Source organism: Natrix helvetica (genome assembly GCF_964273705.1).
Source record: "Natrix helvetica genome assembly, chromosome: 1".
Classification (NCBI taxonomy): domain Eukaryota; kingdom Metazoa; phylum Chordata; class Lepidosauria; order Squamata; family Natricidae; genus Natrix; species Natrix helvetica.
In genome coordinates, this window is record NC_138548.1 from 199304335 (window position 1) to 199331189 (window position 26855).

General features: G+C 40.6%; 1 long non-coding RNA gene across 1 annotated transcript in view; it reads left to right on the forward strand.

Moving 5' to 3' along the window:
• The first annotated feature begins 2579 nt into the window (after positions 1–2579).
• LOC309393106 overlaps positions 2580–26855 on the forward strand; it is a 129261-nt gene continuing 104985 nt past the window's right edge. The window contains exon 1 of the long non-coding RNA XR_014175531.1: positions 2580–4063. This is a non-coding gene — a long non-coding RNA (uncharacterized lncRNA). The remainder of the gene's footprint in view (positions 4064–26855) is intronic.

Here is a 26855-nt window from a genome sequence, read left to right on the forward strand (position 1 = left end):
GTCAGACTTCTGCTGTGAATGTATACTATCAGTCCCCCCCCCCCATTATTTATTTATTAAATTTATATGCCACCTATCTCACCAATAGGGTGACCCTGAACAGTTTACAAACAGTAAAAAAGATAAATATAAAAATAATTAAAATTAAGGATTATATATAAAACTTGAACCAAGGGGATGGATGACACGGGGCTGAGATCTTTCCCTGTCAAACAACTCTAGTAGCAAAACCCGGTTTTACTATCTTTTTAGAAAACCAAATAGGTGGGAGCAGTTTTTACCTCCAGTGGCAGACTGTTTGACAGGGCAGGAGCCACAATACCACATATTCTTTATATTATTTAGTTCTGCACCGATGGTAAGGGTTCTCTTTTGCAGTATTGTATGAGAATCAGATTGATTCTTGCCACTGTCACCTTATGTCTTAATAAAATAAGATGCTTATCACTTACACTCTCTGAGGTTATACTTAATAAAAATATTTATGGTTTTTCTTATTTTCAGAACTTTTTGTATATTTGGTTATTACTTTCAGTACTTTGGGGGGTATTATGCTAACCACAACTGATAAAATGTTCCTTCTTTGTTACTGCATTTCCAATTAGTGTTATATGATTTATCCAATTAACCATTTTATACTCATAGATGGAGTTATATATGTATCACCTTTAAAACATTTTGCACCATTTCTTCCTTCGTTTGTAGCTTGATCTATATTTGATTTTTTTCTTCATAAGTCTTCCTATTGATCCATCATTATTGCCTCTGAAATTTTGCAATCATTTTATCATACAATTTTTTAATCTGTTGTCTCCACAATATAATTAAATGGCAACTGCTGTTCTCTTTTGTACGATGCCTGCAGAAATTTTCTTGTTTTGGAAGGGGACCTTGTTTCAGTAATTAACATAAGAGATTAATTCATATGTCATACTAAACCATTAGTGGTTGGTTTCCTTGCACCTTGGCAGAACTATGGTATAATGAATTACAATAATATATTCAATTGTAATTTATTTTTATTAGTTGGTTTTATACCTCTCTACTAGTTAACTTATTCAGAATTTTTAAAGAATAAATAAATATGGGTTCTGGATATGGTTGTCAGGCCTGCAGAAGTTCCTTTAAGAATCTTTGGCCTGCCACACTTTCTTATAATCTCCTATGTGTTTCATTAGTGTAGTAGTTGGGAGGGGGGAATAGAAAGGAGTAGGATTATGGAATGTATTGTTTTGATTCTTCCTAGAAGCTCAAGGTCATCTTTTGTCTCTGCACCTCGATACCTGACCGGAAGCAGAGGGGTGTAGATGCCAGCGTGGAAGATGATGATTGGAACATGTGATGAATTATGGGGTGTGGGGATAGATCATAAACTTTCAACTGGGTGAACTCTCAGGATGTAAATCAGAGTTGAAATTTCATAGCACAATGCCAACGTGCCTGTATTATTAAATTGGAACTTTAAGGATGATTCTGCTCTGGACTCTGATTTACTTTTGCATGGTATTTGGAACGCTGACAACGGTGCTCTCTGGGCTGGGTCTTTCCTTGCAAATTCACTATCCAACTAGGTAATATCATCAGTGTGCAACAACTGCAATAGAGGTGGTATTCTACCGGTTCAGACTGGTTCGCCTGAACTGGTAGCGGAAATCGCTCTGCCCACCTGCCCTGGCTCTACGGCATCCCATTTAGGCCCTTTTTCACCAAAAGCATATGGACGGAAGGCTGTGCGCATGTGTGGAGATGGCTTGTGCGAGCAAAGCAAACGTGCATGCTCACATTTGCGAACCAGTAGGGAAGGTAAGTGAATACCAACCCTGAACATCAAAGCAACTACTAAATTCAGACAGCACCAAGAACTCCTGTTTAATCCTGAAGTACAGATTGTAGGGAGATTGATATCTCTTCCATTGGAACCATGAATAATTTCAATTACTACCAAAAGCAGTATGATTCCAGCTGGCATTTGGCTCTTAGGCTAGTTTAACTGAATGGTATCTATGATGTATTGTATTGTATTTTATTGTTAATTTTTATCATTTATATATGGTATTCCATGGCTTATTCTTGTTTTAAAATTATTGTACCCTGCCCTATCATTTTTTTAAATGTTAAAATAAGGTATTTGGCACGTATTGTTTTTAGAAAAGTAGCTATTTCATATTCCTTGGTTGGATAACCAACATGGATCTGATTCAAACTTAGATTGTCCAAGCTCTGAATTTTGGAGCACACTATATGACTGCTGAGGGATCACACATCTGGCTACTTCTTTTAATCTGACATATTTGTTCCTTTTGGATTTGCCACTGTACCATCTTTTTTAAGGCAGCTTGGTTACATTAGCAAACTATTATTGCATTATTTATCTTCCATTAGTTCTGAAAAAGATTGGAGGAGCTCTGACCTCAGTATGTTCCTTGGCAGGACACAGACTGAAAGAGTCAAACACCCTTTCCCTGAACTTCAGACCATATGAAGCAAAAATGCATTCTAATAGGAATCTGTCCCATCCCGTTCCTCTCCCCCGTTCCTCTCCCCCGCTCCTGGAAAAAAAAAACCTTTACAATTGGAGATCAACAACGATGTTTTTATTAAGCAATAACAGATAGGGAAGGATCAATCCCAGGCTTAATGCCACGTTTTCTTTGGCTGACAGCATTAAAGAATGATACCTTCACAACTTTCTTTGCATTTCCAATAATAAACCATTTAGAAAAAATTTAAAATATTAAACGTTAACATTCGGTAAAGAAAGGATTGATTCAATCATCACTTTCAGAGGGAAGCATCCTCCATTTTCAAGGAGCTATAATCTTAAATCCTATTCTGGAAGCATTTACTATAAGTGTTAAGTATGTATCTATGAATTCAAAATACACGGCTTACTTATTTAAGGCATGATGTATTCATTACATTTTTTAAAAATATGCATCAATCTTATTCTTTTCCTGGAATGAAAAAAATAGAAAACTTTTAAAATATGCTGATGAAATCCTCCCACCCGTCTTGATAGCTTGAACTCTGGGTTAGCCACAGATTTTATTTTCACCTCAGTTACCAAATACCAAAGTTGTTTCCACTCCAGCCATAGTGCTGTGTTAATTGTAGCCCAACTTCTGTATACCCAGCCTATGAGTTTTGTCAGGAGGAGCTCCATTGGCATTTTAGCTCCCAAGGATGTTAAATTCCTAATGATGCTAGGAATTAAGTCGGCAGCATTTTCAAATCCAAATACTTTGAGCCAATGGTTCCTGAAACAGCAGTAAGGGAAGATGCGTACTTGGTGAGGAAAAAGCCCAGTAAGCTCATTTGGAACAAAATCAACATCTGGTTCCTTTCCAAATGGAAAGTACCTTTTCATTAAAGCGATCTGACCTTAAGAGTTTCTGGTTTGTTTGTTTTAAATCGACACCCGACTACCATCCGGACAGAGTTGAGAAGCTCTGCACATGCTCCCAGGGAAACAGTTTATGCTTTATTCACGTGACCCTGAACTGTCCTGCTTTTCTAAGGGTTCACACCCGGACGCTTACTACTTGTACCTGTTTACTACTTCGTATTTTTTTCTCTGCCTGCCGGAGCTGTGAGGCCAAGCTCTCTTCTCCTGCATCGCCCAAACGTACAGTACACTCTGCTTACGCGAACCCCAGCGCTAGCTTGCCTCGTGAGCGAACACACACACACACACACACGTACGCGCGCCCACGAGCCGCTTCCCACTTGCCATAATTAGCCTTCCCGACTGCCTCCTTCGCTCTCCACCCCGCTAGCCTGTCCGCTGACGGACTTTAGGTAGAAGGCGCCTGGCCGAGGCGGGGTTCCCCCAGTTTGCTAGCCCCGCTGGGCGGGGTGGGGGGGGCGGTACGCTTTCCTTCGCGCGCTACTTGGAGTCGCGTCCACACCACGCCAGAAAAACAAAAGGCATCGGCCTCGCCAACGGATGAGGTTGCTGGCACCTTGCAGAAACCCGAGACGGGCGGAAAATACAACTCGACCGACTGCTGCACCTCCCTTATTTGCGCCTATCGCCTCCAGGGACCCTCGGTTGCTCTGCAAGGTAAGCAACGCGAAGCGCCTCTGCCTCTCCCGCCTCTCTCTTTCTCTCCGTCCCCTCTGGCTGCGCAGGCAGCTGCCTCCTTCTGTCGGATGATCCGGGCTTGCTGCAGAGCATCTGCTCTGGTGCGTTCGGTCTTGGTGGTTTGGTTTTCCTCCTCTAGCTTTGCCCGTCCACGCTTGTTCACTTTACTCCTGCGGCGGGAAAGAGGCGAGAAACCCACTCGAGGCTCCAAAGCTCTGTCCGTTGCTGCGCCAAAACGCCAACTCGACGAGAAGGGATTGATTTTTCTGCAGGCGGTTTCAGGAGGGTGCGCTGAATCCACTCAGGGCGGCAAATTGCTGCAGGGATTCCGGCCTCTGCGGGCGCGCTTCGGTGCTGGCGGAGAGGCGATGCCTCCTCTCCCCTCCGCGCGTGTTTGTTTGGTCGCGTTTTCGCGTGCAGCAGGGCTGTTCCGTTGACCGCCCCTCTATACTGCGGCGGCTTTCCCCGCGCGAAAGGTTGCAAATGTTAATAGATTTACCTCACCGGTTGGGCGGAACGGAGTGGACTCTTCGTGGAGTATCGGCTTCTCTACGCGCGAGGGTCTGCTCAGCGCTGCCACGCGCCTTTTGGGTTAGCGTGGTCCTCCCGTGCAGTGAAACTCAAAAAGATTTAGACTAGAATTCGTTTGGATTCCTTTAGGGACCTTACGGATGGATTGGAAAGAGCCCAACTCCCCGCCCCCACCCCACCCACCCGTCGTCTTTACATCACTTTGTAGTTTCCTCAGATAGATTTGGTATGGGAATCCCAGAATAGATGGGGAAATCTGGACCGATTTGCATATGCAGGGCTGCCTTTCAACGTCGCTGTGGAATCATCCTATGCAGTGTAGCCCATCTACGGCAGGGAGGGGATGCGGGCTGGTGAGAATTGGTAGACTCTAAACCAGATTCCAGTAAGCCTTGTCGTCCAGCTGTGTTGGGGTGGTGCCTGGACATAGTGCGAGTTGTCCATGAGGAAGACTGTCTTAAAGGCATGAAATAACATTATTGCAACTATAAAAAAAAAGCTACTGGTTGATGTGCATCATTTCTCTGTCAGGGTGTTTGCATGGATGAGTCTGCAAAAGTGTAGAAACTCTTGGCTCCAGATTATTCAATGGGTGGCCATTATTTCTGACGACTCAACTCAGGCTACCTGTTTGACTAGGACCGTGCTTCTTTGAGAGGTTCCTTTCCTTCTCTTTTACAGTATCCTATCCTTTCTTTAGTTCTGTCCTTTCCAGCCAAAGGCTGGGCTTTCAGCCAAGAGGCGGAGGCAACTCCACACTGGTGTTGAATCCTATGTGGATTCCAGGCAAGACTTTTATTATGCCAATGCTACAGCTCACTCACAGCATTTTTCAAAAGGTTCAAACCACAAAGTCACTTGATGTTTGCAACCCATTTGTGCTTTTCCACCTGCTTCTTGCTCACTTGTTCTTTCAGTAAAAAGTATGTTAAAGAATCCTTCAACTGGAAGAACTCCAAGTAATCTGGCTCTATAGGGTTGTGAATCACAGCTAGACATTCATTACAGGTTTGCCTACCTCTGTCCCCAAGGAAGTCTGTACCAAGGGCCCTTATTATGTCCATTTTATGCTCTTGGAGCTGCTGTTCACAATGTTGCTGGTCCGAGAGTTGCAGCTGGCTGATGAACTTCAGTCTCATAAAATTTCAAACATGCTTTTTCCAGCAGGGCAGCTCACTAGACGTTTGGGCCAGAAGTAAAGCTTTATGAGGGTTATAGTTCAGAGCACCTGGAAATTATGTCAGGTGATAGTAATGGCAGTCTAAAGCTTGATTTAAAGTTGCCCACAACTGCACATAGACGTCACTGCATACCTATGCTGCAAAGGGGTTGATGGGTAAGAGGAGGTTGCGGATGGTTGCAGACGGGCCGACCCACACACTTTCCAAATCCCAACTGCGCCTTGTGTGGAGATATGCATCCTGCATGCTGATTGATTGATCCACTTCCTGTTCTATGCTTTGTTAAGGTGTCCCAAGGCACTTCATACTTCCTACAACATATTTCTATAGCTGCCATCTGGCGTTTAATAACCAGCTATGCTTTTTACTTGCCCAGGGCCATTAGCCACAGTAGTCTTGCTTACCATGCAGCTGCTGTGTTTTGGGAGGGAGGATTAGGGAAAATTCACTTGCTTTTCTTCCCAGCAGTTGATAACCCACTATTGGAAACAGAGGAACATCATCTGCAAAGCAGGGCTACCCTGCTTGCCCAGAATACAAGAGGAAAGCGTGTGCTGCATCCCAAACAGTACAAACCAAGCAGCGTATCTTGGAAAGCAAGCCAAGGGAAAGCGGGTTCCAGCCTTCTTTCCATTATTTTCTTTCAGCTTTGGTGGTACAAATTCAAGCTAATTCTGTGAGTTTGTGTGTGTGTGTGAGAGGGGGTGGGGGGAGGAGAGAGAAGAAAAGAAGAAAAAGAAAGGAAAAAAAGAGCTTTGTCAGTATCAGGCCACAACAGTTTGAATGTTCTTCTCAACAACTTGTTTTGGAAACCTTTACGACAAAAGATCACACATACAACCTTTAATGTATGTCTAGGGTGGAAGGTGAAGGGTCTGTGCTGGTGACCCCTGGTGTGGTAGCTACTACAGTAACTATTCAATGCACTTTATAGCCAAGTATGAATTTGGATATGGATCTTGGATGGGGGATGAGTTGCCAGGTGGGGTGAGGTTCCACAGATTCATCTGATATTTTCACAACATGTCTTTTTTGCCCCGAGTTCCCCATTGTATTCGGTGGTCAGAGATATTTGCAGCTCTTTAATAAGAGGGAAGTGGAAACTAACTATAAGAGGAATTCACCTGATTATGTTTCTGGATCTCAAATTGCATAACCATGTGTTATGCAATTGCTATAGTTTGCGGATTGTCAATGAGCACCTTTGGTTTGATTAAAGCACTAGGCTACAAACTGGGAAACACTGAATTCTAGTCTGGCCTTATGGTAGCTATGAAAGCCGGGTGGGTGACCCAGGGCCAGTCACCCTCTTTCAGCCTAACTGACCTCACAGGATTGTTGTTGTGAGAAAAATAGGAGGAAGGAATATTAGGCATGCTTGCTGCCTAGTGTTACTAATAAAAATAATAGGGTATAAATGAATGTTTTCTCTGCAAATTGACATTTCTGATGCATCTGTGTAGAAATCATTGTAGATTAAAGGAGTGAAAGGCCACCTGGCTGTCATAAATCTATATTGCTGTGAGTAGGACAGGCCCAAATCATAAGAGGCAATTTGCATTTATTTGTCAGAGCACTTTCAAGGATATTCCCTGATGCCTCTTAATGTCTTTTGTGCTAGTGTGTTATTTTGAAGTCTGTTTTTGCAATAAAATGTGTAAACTGCACTCTGGAGCAAAATTAAACCCCCCCCCCCCCAATGTTTGGAAGAAGAAAAAGGAAAAAAAAAATCTGTGGCTAATGAAGTACTCCAAATGTTTAGCTAATTAATGTTACAAGATTTTGTTTGCTCAGTTTTGATGCATACAGACTGTTTTAATTTCTAGGGCAGGGGTGTCCAAACTTGGGAGCTTTAAGACTTGTGGACTTCAACTCCCAGAATTCCCCAGCCAGCCATGCTGGCTGGGGAATTCTGGGAGTTGAAGTCCACAAGTCTTAAAGCTCCCAAGTTTGGACACCCCTGTTCTAGGGGCTCTTGTTACCGTAGTATAGAAACAGCAACATCAGTGGTGCCAGTGTTCACTTGTGCTGTGGCTCTATGAAGTTGCCTGACATAAGCATAGTGCTGCAATTGTATGCAATCAGTTCACATTCAGCTGGCCTATTTTGCTTGTATTCATTGGAGACTTGCCAGTAAATTTCATTATTTGTATGTGTGTATTTATGCATGTATGTATTTCTTTATTAGCTTTATAAACTGCCTAATTTCAGAAGCTCTGTATCTTCTATCACCTAGCATACCATCTAATTTTTGTAATAAAAGAATCTGCAAAATTTGTAACCATCTCCCAAAGAGATAGCCTTTCCCAATCTGATCCCTTCCAGTTCCGTTGTACTCCAATTTCCATTGTCTTGCTGGCTGACAGAAATGGAAGTTAAAATAAACATTTGGACAGTGCCATGGGATAGAAAACTGATTCTAACTAGAACCATCTATACACTTTTAGCCCTTAATGTTGATCCATAAAGCATGAAACAGTGTTTTAAACCATGCAGTCACTTGAGAATATATACTGTGCTTACTGGTGCAGGTTCATGATAAAAAAAACTCTCTATAAGTGAAACCAAACAAATTCTTACTGCTGATTAACATGCCTCTTCAAAGAAAGTCAGAGATTATTAAGCATGCTGTTTTGCTTACTGTACTCCTCAGTCTTTTTCCTACAATGAAACAATTGCTCTTTTTGCATGACACTTAACTGGAATTGGGCCAAGGATAAAGTTCATCCAAACTGTTCTTTTTGTGGGTGGGTGGGGGGAAGTAACTCTTTCCCCATCTGCAACTAAGATCACATCCTATAGAGGCTCAGTGAACGTTTGGGCTCTCTAGGCAATCCATTTTTGTGATGGTTTTGGTTTTACCCTATCTCTTGGCGGGAAAAAATGTTGTGGATATATATTGTGAGAACTTATGCAGCAGGAAACTAAAAAATAAAGCAATTCATAAAGGAAGCTGGAATTTTAAAAGAAAGACAACTTGTATTAGAAAATTACATTTTGATAGAAAACATGAATATCTGATTTACCTGCATTCTGAGTAAAAGAATGAAAAGTCGTGTAATTTCCTAGATGATAAGCAGCCTAGTATGGTGTTTACTCCATTGTCAGAGAAGATAAAGAGAAATTGTGAGGACAAAGAGCAGAAACTGGAAGTAATGACAACTCTGAGAATACCAGTCCAGCCAATTAGAAGCATAGACTGAAAGGGGGCAATGCGATAGTGCACATATATCCAACAATACACCCCCCTCGACCCATTACAGAGTCACACTGACCTGATCTTTCCACCCCAGATATTTTACTTACCGTAGTTGGTGTAACTATTTATTTATCTGTCTCAGCTGAGAGAACTGTAAATTTAGCAACCAATTGGAACACCCTTAAGCATGTACCACTGGTGCACAAAGTTGTGAAAAGAAATCTAGGAAGTGGAAGGGAAATGTCTTAACCAGTCACATCATGCAAACATGAACATTGCTTACCTACATGGCAGCATTTTATATGGTGTTTTATTTACTTTTCCTATTCCATTGTGTTGCCTACTTCCCTCTCTTTGTTGACATTTGCATAAAATGCAGGTCTAGCTCTATCAATGAAAAGGGGATTCCATAACAAAGATATCCCTCTTTTAAGTAAACAGGAGTGTAGATTTTAATGCCTTGCATGCAATTGAAATAATTTTCTAGTGAAATTACTAAATACTATAAATAGTTTTAATATTTATACTGTACATGGACTTGATCGGTAAATTTATACAATATATTTTGATAAAGAAGTTCCTGTCTGAAATTGTTTATAGAAAGATCCGTTAGTGTTATTCTGCAAGGTACTATAGAGCCTGAATTTCTTCAAGGTAGTAAATTAATCTTTTTTTTTAGTTCTGGGAGGTCAGGTTGCATGGTTTGGAAAAAAGGAAACATCAAGCAATTAATGCCATTGTTCTGATCCTGTGTAACTTTTATTGTGTGGTTTTACTTTTTCCTACATATAGCATCAAAGGAAGACAAATAAAACACACAATGAAATAATTAAACTTCAATAAGGTTAAGTTTTTTAAAGAGGGACATCAGATGAGCAACTACACAGTGTCCTGATTTGTTTCTCTGATCAATAATAACGATGAGAATGCATTTCCAATTGGCAGGGTGACGGCAACTGGCTGAAATGGTCTCTGATAGTTCCCCTCCCCCACTTTCAATCACAGGGTAGAATAGGTCCTTCTTTTTATCCTTTCTTGCTCCCAAGCCCAGCAAGACTAAATATTGGGAGTGTTCTGAAATTACTTCTGAATGATGCTGGATTCCAAAATCTAGATTCCAGAATCACATTTTTGAATAGTCTTCAAAGGGCACAGCTGCCAAAGCCATTATATGGTCATTACTGTTTTCTTTAGTATCTTTTGAAGAGTGTTAAGAGATTTGCAATGACTATAAAATGATGAACTGGTTACCGTCAGAGGGGAATGTGTTGTCAAACACAGGGGAATGATCTGACATAGACTGTCTGCAAGATCAACCCAGGTTGCTGTGTCACAGAGAAGGGTCGCTCTATTTTCTGTCTGTATGCCTGAGGTCCACTGGAAAATCACCGAGAGCTTTCATCACTTTCAAAAAACCATGGCAAGTACACACATCCGGAGCATTGTTATCACAGAAAAAAAAAACCCTTTAAAAAATGCAAATGTATGAAAAACTAATTCATTATAAGCATCAACATTGTTTTTGGCTCCTTCCATATGCATTGAGACTCTTTCCCTATGACTCCTTTCATGTTATCCAAGTGGGATCAAGGGTGTGGGGAGAGTGAGAAAGTGCCAAGACCCTCTGGAACAACGCAGAGTTTGAGAAATCTTGCCCTAGAACAGTGATGGCGAACCTTTTCAGAACCGAGTGCCGAAACTGGAACACATGTGCATGTGTGTGCATGTGGCGTGCCGGAGCGCCGGAAACCCGAAGACCAGCTGGCCGATGCGTGCATGCCTGTTTTTGGGCTGTTTTTCAGGCCTGAAAACAGCCCGAAAAACAGCCCCAAAACAGTGCACACCAGCCAGCTGGTCTTTGGTTTTCCACTGCTCCAGCGCCTGTGAAGACCAGAAAAGCAGCTGGTGATGGCGCACGTGCCCACAGAGAGGGCTTTGCGTGCCACTTCTGGCACGCATGCCATAGGTTTGCCATCACGGCCCTAGAATATTGTGCTCAATTTTATGAATCGAAGAAAGAGAAAACATGTTATGGGCAGGAGGGAACAAACAGGACTGCTGATACTTTTGTACCCTTGCGTTTCTAATCCATAAGGAGGTTCTGTCCATTCCTTTTAGCCCTCTCTCCCCACAAATAACATAGCAAAAATTCATCTCTTAAACAAGCAGAGCCAAGGTACTTGGCCTCAGTTTATTGGAAAGTTCTTGGACCTTAAACAGCGGAGTAGCCAATGGAAATCCAGTAGGTGCAGAAGTATTTTGTTTTTCCTGCCTGCCTTGCACCTATTTATTTAGTCAAGTTATTTGGCCACCCATCTCTTCAAATGACTCAGAGCAATGAACAATATTTAAAATTGCAATGACAACTATAACAATTAAAATACATTCCAGCCGAGAGAAATCTGGCAATCGCTAATACAATCAGGAGACAGGTTGTTTCACACGCTTGGGGCCCCGGATCTGGAAAGAAGGCAGGTTTTTAGGGCCTTACAAATGGCCATCAAGATGGGGAGTCAAACTTGATCTCCAGAGTTGTTTTTTTTAATAAGCAGCAGCCTTGCTGGGAGGTCCCTAAAGCAAATCTCTCATCCTGAATTTTGATGGATTTGAGGAGGACAATGGTTGAATGAAATGTCATTTTGGAAAGGTGTGTGTTGCTAGGCAACCACTAGCTTCTGACTTTTCTGTCTGTTGGGGAGAAGTGCTGGAGAGGGAGGAAAAGAATGCAAAGTGATCTGATGAACAGTTTAAAAAATATTAAAATTGAGCTTGGAGTGAGAAAGGTGTGTGTTCCTGGGTTGGAGGCCCTCTCCAAATCCTGCTCAGGTCATGAGGAGTATCATTTCTCCCTCAGCTGAAGAGAAGGAGGGAGGTTTTTGGAAATGGATTTGTGAGATCCAGCATGGATGACAACCATGCCTACCTAAATGGATTATAATTTGTGGACTTCTCAGAAGATAGCATCTGGTCTCAGCTTCTTCTGTAGGATTCTGTAGGGTTGCAAGATCTAATACATGTACCTTGATGAGCTCTCCCATGGAAATTGGACAGGTGTATAATTTTCAGTTTGAAAGAAACATGCGTTAAGCCCCTTTGAACTGAAGGGAATTACATGCTTCCATTAAAACAAAACTAGTCCCCAAACCTCCAAATCTCCCGTTTTATAGAAATTTGCTTTTTGCTTGACAAGCAATTTTTTTAATATACAGAGGGTTATTTCTCATAGAGAGGAGATTTGCCCTTTCAGCTTGAAATGGAATAATTCTATCAACTTGGAGAAAAGGGAATCTGAATCTGGTTTAGATGTTCTGGGCACTCCACAGTTGAGATGAACTGCCATTCTGAAGCTTTATATTTCATTACCCAAACTAGGTTACATCAGCGGAGGATATAAGCCATCTTGGGTCTAGGTACTAAGAGAAAGGAAGCATCCATCCATATAAGCCACCCTTCCAAAATAACAAGCTTCCTTGGAATGACGTAGAAGACTCTTTGATCTTGCTCATGGTAAAACATGATTTGGTGGATCATCCACTTAATTTTCAAACAGTTTCTGTTTTTAGTCTCACAACAGCTTCAGCCATACCTGCTGCCCTCTAAATGTACAGTATTGGGATTGCAACTCCCAGCATTCATTGCGAGCATGCGGTCCTCTCTACAGGGCTATGGAATATGGGGCCATCTTCTTCTGACAGCAAAGTAGTGTGGGTTAACCATGCCAGTCTGATTGTGACACAGGCATTTTTAGGGCTGTGGTTTTCAGTATGTACTACGAAGAGGATAAATACCAGCCTTATGCCTAACTATAAATACCATTAGATACATTGCTAGTCTACCTTAATGAATGAATGCTGGAGTATGTATTTTCTATACACTCATAGAATCATTTCCTCTATCTTTGACATGAAAATAATTTGAGGATCTTTCTATAAAATGACTGCCTTCTTGAACATGCTTGATTGTCTTTCTGAGGCAAAATAATACAAGAGTTATTGGGTAGTGGTGAAATGGCCTTCAAGGAAAGCAGGTCTGGCATTGTAATCTTTGCATTTTGAGGAAATGCTGATAGACTTCTAAGGAACCCCTCAGTTCCCTACAGTGCACTTTGAAAGTCACTGACGTAGCCTTCCTTCCCTTTTATTATCCTTGAGATGAAACAGTGTATGCTGTTAATTTTGGTGAGGTGCCAGAGTTGCTGTAATTCTTGAATATGGGAGCAATTGGAGGAAATAGAACTCCAGAGGAAGAGTGCACAAGGAGCCACTTTTATTGCAATTGCAGTCACGGAAGTTACCTCAGAGCTTATAAGCGTCATGCTGTTTCCACTATCTTGTTATAAATATAGTGACCGGCTTGCTTGGTTGAACCAGCCCATGAAATTGCCAGTGCTATAAGAACCAGTCCTGACAAATGTAATATGGGGACCATTAGACTAAGTGTATTAGCTCATTGTAAGTATTGTCAGTATTAGGCCATCTATTATCTTGGGTATGAAATCTGCAGTTTTATGTCAGGGTCAGAATCAGATATGATCTATTTAAGTCAGTTCAATTCAATATGGAGATGGATTGTGGGTGGGAATCCTTAGTTGGTCTTGTTTCCCCCATCACCTTTGCATGTTAAACTTCCATTAAAAAGTTGCATTAATATAACCTACTAAGCAAGAACAAACAAACAAGACACATTGCAGTGTAGTGTAGGAGAAGGCACTCTGAACATCCATGTGGAAAGTGGTCTTGAATACCCCTTTTTTTTTGCTCACAGCAGAAACACACATGAAACCTCAATGCAGGCCTCACATATGTTCTCAGTTACTGTAATATCATTTTGGAAAACAATAAGGTCTTTCTCCCAGAGAACCTCCTACCTAGGGAATATACCCCAAAGATCCTGGTTCTACCCACGATGCAGGGCCTTATTTGCTAAGTCCTAGGCAGATACACACTTTATTTTATGGCCTTCCATTCAAAACAGTGCAACTGTGGGCAGCTTACAACAGAAAAATAATCAGAGATAAAAACAAGTATAGTTTATAATGCACATTAAGTGGGCTAAAGAACTGAGCAGGTAATTGCAACAACAAGCCACAATTTATATGCAATCTGTAAGTTTGTCAGACTTTCCAAAGGACAACCATTATATTAGAGGACTGTTGAAAAAGAAGCCATGTTCTCTTTTTCTCAATCATCTGCAAGAAAATGGATGGATGTACTTTGTAATCTGACGGTCCTTAACATTTTTTTCAGAGAATAAATATTTAGATGTCTGCAAGATTGATAAGGAGCCAGATATAGTCTTTTGCCGCTCATTGGGAAAGAGGCCCAACTACATCAATTTAAAGGTACTTGGAGAAGTCTGCCAGAATGGGAGTCTGGCTTTTACCAGACCTTTGGGTCAATATGTAACTCAGAAGGAACGGTTTGCCAATTTGCTGAATATCCGTCAATGTTATATTAGTTGAAAAACTACCACTACTATTCAACAAACCTATCTGGTTTCTATTTTTATAAATAACTCAAGGTGGTGAACATACTCTTTCTGCCTCTTATTTTCTCCACAACAACAACCCTGCGAAGTAGCTTGGGCTGAGTGGCCCAAAGTCCATTTTCAGATAACCATCTTGCAGCTCTTCCTGAGGACTGACTTCAAACAAAAATTGTGATCAAAATCACCCTAAACCACAACCACAAATTTCTGGATTTAAATAATTTGAGGCTAAACCTTTGTACCGAAGTAAATGTCCGTTCAGGCAGAAGGCTGTGAATGCCCAGCTCAGTTTAAACAGTGTGAGTGTGAATCCAAACCTTAAATAGAACCAGATCAAGATCCAGTAAAGTCTGATACAAATTGCGTCCAACTTTGCATCTTTATTCAGTTCACAACAACCACTTTGGGACTGACAGTTTGACGGGAGCAGTTTATAAATATTGAAATCCAGTCAGTTTAATTAGTCAGTTGCAGAACTTCAATAGATTAAAAATCAGATGTAATGTTTGACTTTTCCAACATTTGTCCCTCTCACCTTCTTTTGTATATAACCTTTTGTCAGATAAAAAGTTTTGGAGAAACTGAAAGTTTCCAGATTTTTTGTGTTTGTTTTGCTAGTCAATTCTCCGAAGGACATTGCCTAACTGTAAATATGGATTTACTTCGCCATAGAATGACAACAGGGCAATTGTTTCTTTATATGGGCTTTGGAAGAATCCAAAGTTAGCAGCTTGGATTATATCTCTAATGATTACATTTGAGTGTGTCTGTGTGTATACAGTATATTATTTCAATATATTGAAAGTATTAGCACCCCTCACCCGTTCCTATTATACTTCAGAGTGGATTACAAAAAAATAATAATTAAAACAACAGAAATATTATGAAAACAACCATTAAAACATTGATAAAATAAAACAATAACTTTAAACAATATAAATGAAAACAATTGAAGTAATTAAAAAGCTTGGATGAAAATGTTGTAATTGATTTTTCTACCTTGTGCGAAATCAAATTTTTTCTTGAGTTTACTTAAAGTGGCTGTTTTTAAGTGTAGATTTATTATTATTTATGCTCTTTGCATTGATAGGGATAAATATTTTTGTATATTTAGACCTGGGAGACCTTTTTGCCTGAAGAGTAGGTGTAATTGAACACTAGCCACACCCCAAAATTGATCTTGTATACAGTTTACAATTTCTGGGTTTACTGATTTCGAACTGCAGGTTTCATGTTTAAACATCACAGTTAATGATGTCAGCTTTGTAGTTTCTTTCCCGGTATAATCCTGATAGATAAGGAGTTCTCAAAAGCTTAACACTATATTTTGTTTAATTTTCATTGGTTGTAATAGGTAAAGGCCATTACTATTTCTCATCACAGTTATGATTATTTTTCCCCTACCTGTCTTCTCCTTTTTTAATAATTGTGTGATAGCTAAGCTCCTGTGGTCTCTCCATGCTGGAGATGGCTATATTTATTGCATTTAGTCAGGACAGATGCAGAAACAGTTTCATTTCTCAAGATAAATTACCAGCTGTTGCAAATTTCTTCATAAATATGGTAAGAATTTGATATGACTATTTACACTGGTACATCAATGAAACCGATGCTTGTGTTCATCCTTATCTTTCATGAAACCCTGTAAGAGCAAGGTTACAAATTGTTAAGCCAGGAAAGAACAGGAAGAAAAGAAATAAGTGGAGGGGGGGGGAGGGAGACCTCCTCAAATGGTGTCTTGGAAGACAATGAGCTCCTTTAGAAATTAATGCATGCTTACCTATAGGACCATTATCTGGTCCATAACAGGCTGGACAACTGACTCTTGGGAAGTCTGGATCAGTCCTCTGAGTTTATCCAATGACACATCATGTAAATAAATAAAATCATTCTATCAGAAGTAATACAATACTATTTCTTTGGAGATGAAATATAGTAAGGTTTGGGAACTAGGCTTTATGTTTCTTTATTGGTTATTATGGGCTTATTATGTTGAATCAAAACCAAGCAAACAAATTGTGGGTTAACACAGTGCACAAAGGCTCCATTGGTGTCATTCTCCCTACTCTTATTTTTAGAAAATTAAATGGGAGCCTCAGGAGATTGAGTCTTGTGGATTTCATTAAGAAATTTTCTGTTGGTCTATTTCCTTTCAGAACCTACAGTGTGCAGATGATTGATTCTTGCCCAGCTGAGCCAAACATACAATACACTAACTAAACAAATGATATTTGAGCAAGCCTAGGATACAACCCACTGTGCTGACATTACATGCCTTCCGCTGAGCTAACAGGCAGGTTTTCTCCAAATTTGACTGTAAGGAGCACATTGGGAAAAACACTGTCTTCTCTGTATCATCTGAGGACATCTAACGTTGTAGTTGTTGGCAATCTCCTGCCAATAACATGCAGTGCTGTTTACTGTTGACTTGGGCTGACAGCCAGCTTCGGATGCTCCTAGCAAGCAGTTACACTAAGTGTAATGGTTTTAAATTTCTTCATCTCCCCCACTAAATGTAACGCCCAACTTCACATCTTTTCTGTAAACCAAATCTATGAGTCCACATTTGTATAACCAGTAGTTGTTGCATGCAAGGATGAAAGGACAAGATAAGTCAACAAAGCTTTATAGTGTGACAGACTTTTTACTTCTCTGTGGCCTATTCTGAATGGAACTGGTTTTCCAGAGACTTTGGGATTTTTTCATAATCTGCTACCTGATAATTTGAACTGAGATGAGATGACTTCATTGCAGTCATTGACCAACCGAGAAGACTTGTCTTCAATTTACAACTGTTTGTTTAGTGACCATTCAAAGTTAACAACTGCACTAAAAATTGACTTATGACTGTTTTTCACACTTATGACCCTTGTAGCATCCCAATGGTCACCTGATCAAATTTCAGATGCTTGGCAGCTGATTCACATTTATGACAGTTGCAGTGTCCCTTGGTCATGTATCAACCTTTGCGACCTTCTGACAAGCAAAGTCAATGGGGAAGCCAGATTCGTTTAACAATGGTGTTACTAATTTAACAACTGCAGTGATTCACTTAACAACTGTGTCAAGAAAGGTCGTAAAATGGGCCAAAGCCCATTTAACAAATGCCTCACTTAACAACAAAAATTTTGGGCTCAATTGTCATAAGTTGAGGACTACATGTATTTGGCCATGTATTATCAGGCACACAAGGTGCAGAAGGTCTCCGTGTACATGCAAAGCAACAGAGTAATAATAATCATAATACCAATAAGAGGGTATAGTAAAGAAGATAAGAATAATAGTAATACTACAGCCTTTAGAACATGAGTAAATATATATGGACATTAGGCAGTACTGTCAGAGTTAAATGTTCAGTAGAGTGATGGCATGAGGGGAAAAAACTGTCCCTGTGTGTTTGTTTGTTTTGGCATGTAATTCCCTATAAATAATTTAAAACAGACGATATATAAAAATAAGAAAAAACAAACCATTTAAAACATTGATGTTAATATTTCACTGCAGAGACCACCATAAATGATTAGAAATGGATAAAGGAGAGGAATGATAGTTGTGGTTTAATAATAATTGTTATTGCTAAACTTTAGGCATATCTAGTCAAACCAAGCTATTCCTGGTTAAAACAAACCTTGCTGCCTTTTAAACAGAATCTATAGTATGTCACTTGCTTAGCTAAAAGGTAGCAACATACTCAGTGTCGCCTGGGTAGTGAGTAAGTGAAGTTTTTTGTAGTAAGAGTTGATATGGCAGAGATCTTGGTAAGATTGACAATGAAGAAGCATGTGGGTGTTGTAATAGTGACTGCTGATTTACACTGGCAGAGGCATTCACTGTAAGGAATTCTCTGAAATCTCTTTTCCAGGATTGTAGTTTGCAAGGTCTACAAGCACAAGAGCTTTTTGGAATATTGGTACAGTAATCAGACTAAGTTAAACTGAGCACTAGGAGGCAGTACATGACCAGTTTTGTTTTGTTTGTGATTCTTCAGACATATGCAGCCATCAAGTCTTTCCATGGGGTTCAAATCCTTTATTGCAAACTACTCAGGGGCCACTCCATTTTAGAGAGGAAAAGGGGAGAGATACAGAAGCCACATAAAACCTTGTGCATAAGAGACAATGGAATACCCATATACAGTATCCCCCCCCCCCCCCCCGGTGCTTAATGCTTAAGAAAAAGAAGCAGTCTGTATCTCTTTCTTGTTTGGTTCCACATCTACAAATACCTCTCCTCTGGATATTTCTACAGCCAACTCTAAACCCCATTAAAAGCATATCATTGAAGGGAAAATGGAAGAGGAGGATGTGAAGGCACATGAGATTATGGCCTGATCTCCATCTTGTTACTCTATCTTGAAACTGGAGTTGTGTAACACTTTGGATTTGGTTCCTAAAAGTTGTTTTTGGAGTGCAAGGTGTGCAAACAGTTGCTGTTTGCAACTGTTTAAAACTATGTTCATGACTGGGCACCTCCAAAGCTACTGTACTATTTAACATTGAATCAAGCACTAGGTGGTGGTAATGGATACATTAGGAGTATGGGAATATCCCTTCACTCCTTTTTCAAAGGGAATCTGTAGCAAGACCCAACCCCAGGGTCCAAATGTGGTGTCCTCCTCAGATTCTGGGGCCTTTGCCTCTAAACATAGAATCATACAAAAATCTCTTGGCAACATCTTAGTTGAGTCCCCATCATATTGCCCTTATAGAGCCATGGTGGTGTGGTGGTTAGAATGCAATATTGCAGGCTAACTCTGTCGACTGCCAGGAGTATGATCCTGACCAGTTCAAAGTTGACTCAGTCTTCCATCCTTCCGAGGTCAGTAAAATGAGGACCCAGGTGGTTAAGGGCAATGTGGTGACTCTGTAAACCATTTAGTACTATAAAGCACTATGAAGGCGGTATATTACAGTAAGTCTAGGTGCTATTACTATTTCTCAGCCCAACTTTAAATCTTCTCAACTATACAAATATAAAATATCGTATTTTCCCCTTAAAGTGGCAACTATCAGCACTGTGTCAGAGGGGTTGAGAACATACTCATTGCCACCTACTGTTGTCAGCTCTGCCATGTATCTTGCACAATGACAGGATTAGCCCAATATCTTTTGTCCATTTCTGCCCCTCCTACCCCAATCTTGGGCATTCTTCTCCTGGGGCAACCCTCTCCCGTTTCCTACAGAGATAGCTGGTAAGATGCTTGTTTTTGAAAGAGCAACACTCTACTTGACATCTGAAAAGCACAGCATTTTCAAAACAAGCCAATACGGCAGTTGTCTCTTTCCAACTGCCTAACCTCAGCAAGCTTCCTGTGGTGTGTGGTTTGGAAGCAGCACTCTTTAACATGAGCCTGTCTTGTTCAAAACAGTGCACTTTTCACCAGCCTGCTGAATAACTTGGTGGTAAACCAGGATAGCACAGTTAAAGCCAGCTACCAAAACTGGATCCCTCTCCCCAACACCACTTCCAAAATTGACAAGTAGACTCACCCTGCTCTGTTGCTTTTGACGTACAAAGGAAGCAAGAGAGGAGGATGGGGCCATTTGCCAAAATCCCGTGCCCTCCTCAAATCCCATTGCCACCCCACCCATGTGCAATCTTACCAGATTAGTAGTTGAGCATGGAAATGCTGACAAGTAGAGGAGAGCAGGAAAGCCACATCGTTTGACCAATCATGGTGCTTAACACACACACACCCCGCATGCCAAATGAGGACATCCCCATTCAGTAGCAACCTAGAGGAGGATAGGAATTGGCACTCAAGATGGCAAATTTTATTCTATTATAGTTTTGCCTGATTCAAATGGATAAATAGCAATTTAACCCAGCAGTGGGAAGAGATCTTCAATTTTCTCCCTACCCTCTCACAAGGAACTCCCAGACATCTTCATTTGATGGCTAATTTTTATCATCCTCTTGTTTTGAGGAACTTCTTTCTTTCTTTTCTTTTCTGTTCGTTCTTTCTTTCTTTTCTGTTCTTTTTTTTCTGTTCTTTCTTTTCTGTTCTTTCTTTCTTTCTTTCTTTCTTTCTTTCTTTCTTTCTTTCTTTCTTTCTTTCTTTCTTTCTTTCTTTCTTTCTTTCTTTCTTTCTTTCTTTCTTTCTTTCTTTCTTTCTTGTCAATTAAGGGCAAGGTAACCCAGTCATGTAAATGAACAACTTTAACTAATTACTTTTAGTTAAGAGTTGGCTGTTTTCCTTATGTTTGGAATTTAAAGAGTTTATAATTTACTGATCCATGGTTAGGAGGAAAACAGAAGGATTGGACAAGGCTCTTTCTGGTAAAGTCCTGATGCATCCAAAAGAAGGTGCAAATAAAAAATACATTTTTTTCATTGGTTGGTATAATTTCAGCCAGTGGTCAGAAGAGAGAACACTGGAAGTTAAAACAAATATTCCTTTTTCAAAAACTGCTGCAAAGGGGCAATTGTGGGAAATGCTGTTTAATCCTCAGTTCATTCCTCATACAGGTAGTCCTCAACTTAAAACAGTTCATTTAGTGACCGTTCAAAGTTACAACAGCACTGAAAAAGTGACTTATGGCTGTTTTTCACACTTATGACTGTTGCAGCATCCCCATGGTCACATGATCAAAATTCAGATACTTGGCGAGTGACTCATAGTTATGATGCTTGTAGGGTCCCAGGGTCACGTGATCACCTTTTGCAACCTTCTGCCAAGCAAAGCTAATGGGAAAACCAGATTCACTTACCAACTGCAGTGATTCATTTAATAACTGTGCAAGAAAGGTCGTAAAATGGATCAAAATTCATTTATCAACTGTTTTGCTTACCAATAAAAATGTTGGGCTCCATTTTGGTCGTAAATCAAAGACTACCTATATAGGAATAAACTTCACTGAATAGGCCCTGTGTAACTTCTCCAATTAGCTCTAGACCTGCCTGTCCTATCTGACATCAGCTTGCATTGACGGCTAAATTGGCATTTTTCTGGCTCTGCTGGTTTCTGTCTTAAGCTAAAACATTTCTTACAATGCCGGATCTCATGGAGAATCTGTTCTTCTACAATCTTTGCTATTATTTCAGCATATATCCCACCATTTGGGCACAAACAAGTCCTTGGTATTCATCAACCACAGTATAACTATGTTAGGGAAAGAAAATAGGCTGCATTATAAGCAAAGCAAACCATAGTTCTCCTAGCCAGTCACACAGTCCTAATAAAAATAGCTTTGCTTGATTTTCCATAATAATAAACAGCATAAAAATACTCTGGTTATCTTGAAGTTAGTTGCTTTCTCTCAGCCGATTCTACTTACTCAAAGGATTATTCTTGGGGCAAGATCCCATGTAAACCTCTCAAGCTCCTGGAGAAAAGCTGGATATAAATCAAACAAACCATATATATATATAACCTTGTATCTACCCTCCCCACTTCACTCTTCATCCTTCTAGTCATTTTCCTTTGTTGCTTAAGCCCCCTTTGTCCTTATTTTTTCAAACTATTCAAGTAGTGTGCAATGAATTTTTGCTTCATCCCGGCCTCAATTGTGCTGAGGTGTTTGATGTGTTCATTGACCCATTACATACATTTTCTTTCTGTTTCTTTTTGACAGGCAGACAGACCGACACTCAACAGAATTATGTTAGAGCTATAGTAAAAAGTATCCGACTGCCAGAATATTGTCATGCTACTTATACAGCATCACAGCTCATAAAAGCCAAAAAGAATGATGCTTACCTAAAATGATGGCTTCTCTGACCCGTAACAACTGTCCGGCAATTTTCAGTGATCAGACAAATGCCCACAGAATGTGTTGAAACTTTGGATAGGCATTTTACTCCTTTTTCTTGCTTTGAAGTGGGGCTAAGGGGTTAGCTCCTTGTTTCTCCAGGTGTGGTGGTGATGGGACTCTTTAAGTTCCAATTATGGATCCCCCCCCAATAGCTGTAAGAATTGGTTTATGGAGTTCTCTGCCTGATCTGAAGCTGGCAGAAATGAAGGCCATTCTGTGTGGTTTGTAAGAAATTGGGAGTTGGAAATGTAGTGAAACTCTTATCTTATGAAAGTGCCCTCATTTTGAGCTCCAGCCTTATTTAGCTTATGGCATGGATCCCTCAACAGATTATTCCATAAGTAACCTCACTTCCTCAACAGAAACAAGAATCTACATCCCATGAAGAATGCAAACCTATGCAGGTTTACCTGGGTAGTCACTCAATTATTTAGGACTACTTGCATCTTTAGTAGAAGATGGCTGCAAGAGGATTGATACAGATATGATTTCTCACCCACCCCAGCGTTGTTTTGTCTCTTGGAAAACAGTCTCGTTCAACTGAACATAATGACAAAGTTTTGTTTTTTGCTTCTTCCTTATTTGCAAAATAATTTATTAATCTGTAGCATAATGCATGGATAATTGATTTGGAGATGCTCTTTTGTCATCTTCTTCCCAATATGTAACCTGTTCATAGTTGCTAGGGGAGTTTATATAGCACAGAGCCGCTTCTCTGGAAGAATGAATTTTAATATATAAAAAGAGATGGAATGATAGACATAGGCTCCTCAGTGCCTCAAAAACTTGATGGGTGAAGCTTTTGTTTCCTTTCCGAAAAATGGCCTTGCTTCATTTTCTACTTCATACCTTGTCAAAGGGAGAAATCCCCTGAGGATTTCTTATAGACAGAGAGAGCATAGAAATCCTAGTAGAAACAGAAACAGCTAAAAAAACGAAGGAAATGATACAATAACAAAGGCAAGAAATAGAGTAATAAAGTCAATTTGGTATCACTCTCTTGGTGTTGTATGCCCTGAGATGGAATGACTGATGTTGTTTGGATGTTGGTAAGCAAACATCAGAAGTTATAGCTTTGAGTGTGGTATTTGACATAGGGAAAAGGAAAGTGGGCAAAATCTCCTGCTCAAAACCTCCGTTTTATCAACTCAGACCGTCATCTGGATTGAAATAGATGCATATGCATCATTCATGAAAGAGGAATTTGGTGATTAAATAGCTCTTCAAGAATATAAATATGTGGATTGTATGATGGTTTTCCCAGTGATGGCCAGAGTGAGAAGTCAGTGCTGTATAGAAGCTTTTTCCAATTTGGTGTCCTCTAAACCTGTTGGATTAGATCAGTGATGGCGAACTTTTTTGGCACCAAGTGCTCAAACTGGAACATGTGTGTATGGGAGCATGCCGGAGCACCAGAAACCTGGAGATCAGCTGGCCGAAGCGTGCATGCCTGCTTTTTGGGCATTTTCAGGCCATTTTGCGGCCATTTTCAGGCTGTTTTTCAGGCCATTTTCTGGGCCATTTTTAGCTCAAAAATGGCTGGAGAATGGCCCAGAAAACTGCCCCCAAAAGGTCCCAAAACAGCTCAGAAAACATCCTGTTTTGGGGCCGTTTTTCAGGCCACCTTTAGGTGGTTTTCTGGCAGCCATGCCCGCTCCTTGGCATATTGATTTATACTGTATGTGAGGACCCAGATTGTTGGGGGCAATATGCTGGCATTGTAATCTGCTTAGATGAGAATATGGGGCTCTGTGCCATTGTGGTCTTAAATTTGGTTGTGTTTGCAATTGGGGTGAGTTTTCTGTTTTTTTTATTTTGGCAAAGAATGATACAGTGATTGTAGCACTTCCTGATTTCATATCAGGTTGTTATTATTGACAAAGGTGGGGAATGTACAATGGGTCTGCCTATGCTATAGACTGCTAGATTGGCAATTCTTGAAGACCTGGAACTACTGCCTTTCTATTGAGAATGGGACGGGGTTGCATACTATTTAAAGCAGTGTTCTTCAATCATTTGTATTCATGGCTCATAAATGTGTACAGCACTCAACTAAATGTTTTAACAACCATCTCTCTCCTTATTTTCGTTGTTAAAGTCATGGGAGTTTATGTAGTTCACAATATACATTTATTCTGATAGCACGATGGGCTCCCATCTCCCTCCATTTTTTAAAAGGCCTTTAAAACTAAACTGTTGAAATATTAATCCAAAATTAAGTTTTTATTTATCACCTAGTATTAAGAGTCTCAGTGGCGCAGTGGTTAGAAGGCAGTATTGCAGGATACTTCTGCTGCCTGTCAGCTGCCTGCAATTTGGCTCAAGGTTGACTCAGCCTTTCATCCTTCAGAGGTGGATAAAATGAGGACCCAAATTGTTGGGGGCAATATGCTGACTCTACACCGCTTAGGGAGGGCTGTAAAAGCATTGTGAAGCGGTATATAAGTCTAAGTGCTTTATCTGTATCTATAGCTGTATCTATATGTATCTAGTTTAGAGATTGCCCATCTTACTATCAGAGCAGTTCCGAGTAGTATACAATTAAATGATTCCAAACATGTGGTAACTATAAGTAGTCAGTAATAACTTGCTGGCGAAGAGTGTTGATAGCAGCAGGGACGTGCAGTCAGGGAGGCAGGGGAGGCAGAGCCGCACCGCTCTCATCATGAAAATTTTTTTTAAAAAGGGAAAAGGCGCTGAGGAGCCTTCTGCACACGTGGTCAGGAATGGGAGCGCTCCATGGTCCCCTTCATGTTGACTCAGGAGTCAGGAAGGAGGGGAATGGGACCACATGTGCAGGAGGCTCCTCTAGCCTCAGCCTCCCTCCTGCGCACGTCCCATTCCCCGCCTTCCTAAGTCAGCGCACTCCCTAAGTCAGCGCGCTCAGGAGTCAGGAAGGAGGGGAATTCCCCTCCTTCCTGACTCCTGAGTCAACATGAAGGGGATCGCGAAGCGTGAGCCGCTGTCCCGCGGCTCACGCTGCGCGATCCCTCCTCCGCGATCCCTCCAGCCTCCTTCCTGCGCACGTCCCATTCCCCGCCTTCCTAAGTCAGCGCGCTCCGCGGTCCCCTTCATGTTGACTTAGGAAGGCGGGGAATGGGACGTGCGCAGGAGGGAGGCTGACGTGGTCCCATTCCCCTCCTTCCTGAGTCAACATGAAGGGGACTGCGGCTCATGCTGATGACGTCACCAGCCTCACCAGCCGTAAAGCTCACCGCACGTCACTGGATAGCAGTATGGGTGGCATGCACATTTAATATATGTTCTTCAACAGAACTCTCTTTACTTTTATATTATATATTTTGATCAGCTGACTGATGGTAAAAGTGGCAGGTGGGAGCTAAAGTAAGGAATGGGCTTTGTGCAAACAATGAATGCAGAGGCCGAGACCCAAACACATACTGGGTGCCCCCAATGCTAGCTTCCCCGGCCACTGTGGTTAAGTGGTCATTCTTGGCAATTTGTAGACATTTTTTTTAACAGAAGGGAATGCATTTTGCATTATACTGAGAGGAATGCGTTAAGGGGAAAACTGAAATTAAAAGACAGTGATTGAGAATATAAAATTAGATATTTTAAGTATGCGTTGCATTTAAGGACAGTCTGGCAGCCTTTCTTTCTTCTAAAATTCCCACAAGCACATCCAGGATTTTGCAAGGATGGTATTAGGTAGTGACTGAGTATTTTTATGGAAAATGTAGTTGTTAGAATATTTAGCGCTTTTTTTTTTTTTTTGCTTTTCAAAGAAAGACTATTGGACTTTTTTTTTTACTTTATTTGGATGTGATGCATTTTTTTCATTTCAGCCATAGAATTCTCGAGTGTTCTTTAAGCATTTACTTGTGCCTCCTTATGCAAGAGAATAAGTGCCTTGCTTCATTCTGAACTAGCTGACAAACTGTCTTAATCAAAAGCTGTTACAGAACACAGTCACCACATGAAGCAGTTTTTATTGTCCTGACTCAGCTATATTATCATTATATTCTGGATTCTCCAAATTCTTCTGCCTCCTTTAATATTTTTTTTGCCAAGTTCTTCTGCATCTTTAGAGTATCAGCAAGCCAGGAATTACATTTCTAGATTGCAGGTTATTGTTTATGTTTTGCAAAAGATCTACATACTAAAAGATGGTGGTATGACTATTCTCCAATTATAGCTGATGAACAAAAATAAATGATAATTCATGAATCCAGAGAGAACTAGAAAGATCAAATAAGAAAGATTTTGTAACTGAAATTTCCCAGAGAAATCTGAATGGCCAATCAAAAGTGTATATCTCTTATAACTTCCCTAGTTTGAGTCTGTATTCCTAGGTGAAAGAACTGTTCTCTGATTGCAATATAAACTAGTCTGGATAAGCTTTGCTTGCTCCTTAGCAATTTAGGACACAAGGGGGGATATTGTAAAATACAGTAAAAAGATAGACCCTTTCCTATTACATGTCTGTTAGATCGGGTAGTGAGAAGGCAGACACTGGCTTAACGCAACAACAGCTCTTTATTGTAGTGCAACAAGTCTGTACAATCCAGCAACTTCTTGGTCTGACAGCAGCCCTTTTATAGGGAGCTGTCAGGCCTCTTAACCAATAGGATTCAATCTCTGTTCCTACCTGAACAGAG